Source organism: Sinocyclocheilus rhinocerous, unplaced genomic scaffold (assembly GCF_001515625.1).
Source record: "Sinocyclocheilus rhinocerous isolate Xijiao unplaced genomic scaffold, SAMN03320098_v1.1 scaffold50, whole genome shotgun sequence".
In the NCBI taxonomy this organism is placed as follows: domain Eukaryota; kingdom Metazoa; phylum Chordata; class Actinopteri; order Cypriniformes; family Cyprinidae; genus Sinocyclocheilus; species Sinocyclocheilus rhinocerous.
This window is the reverse complement of record NW_015641057.1, coordinates 789839-790512: the sequence shown is the minus strand read 5'-3', so window position 1 is coordinate 790512 and position 674 is coordinate 789839.

Here is a 674-nt window from a genome sequence, read left to right as displayed (position 1 = left end):
AAAGGAAGGTTTGATATTGGTCTATAGTTGCTCAATATGGTGTTATCAAGATTGCTCTTTTTCAGAAGGGGTTTAACAACTGCAGTTTTCAGGGAGTTTGGAAACGTCCCGGAAAGAAGTGAGGCGTTCACCACTTCTAAGAGATCTTCCTCCAAACAGTTAAGTACCCTTTTGAAAAAATATGTGGGAAGTGTGTCAAGATAGCAGGTTGAAGATTTAAGGTGCTGTACTATTTCTTCCTAAATTTTGCTATAAGTAAAAATTATAATAATCCCAATTGCTAGTTTTATTTAATCATCTTTTATCTTCTTTAACAAGTGATTTTAAGAAAGATGCTTGTGTTCCCCAGTGAAAAAATAAATATACTTAAATGTATTTGAAATACATATATTTCATGCTAAGTAAAAACATTTTCATATTTATGTACTTAATAAAATACCCTGCAATTGTACTGTTAGTGTACTAAACTAGTATACTTAAAGTCTGCTAAATTGGAACAACTTATTTTGTACTTAATGCACTTTAATTGTGCGGAAGTAGTGCTGAAGTCCAATTATAGACATAGTATATTTGATTGTGCTAAAGTGGAACTATTGCAAGTATACTTCAGGTGCACTTTAAATATCTTGCATTTAAAGACCGATATTATTCAAAGATCATACAATCCTCATCAA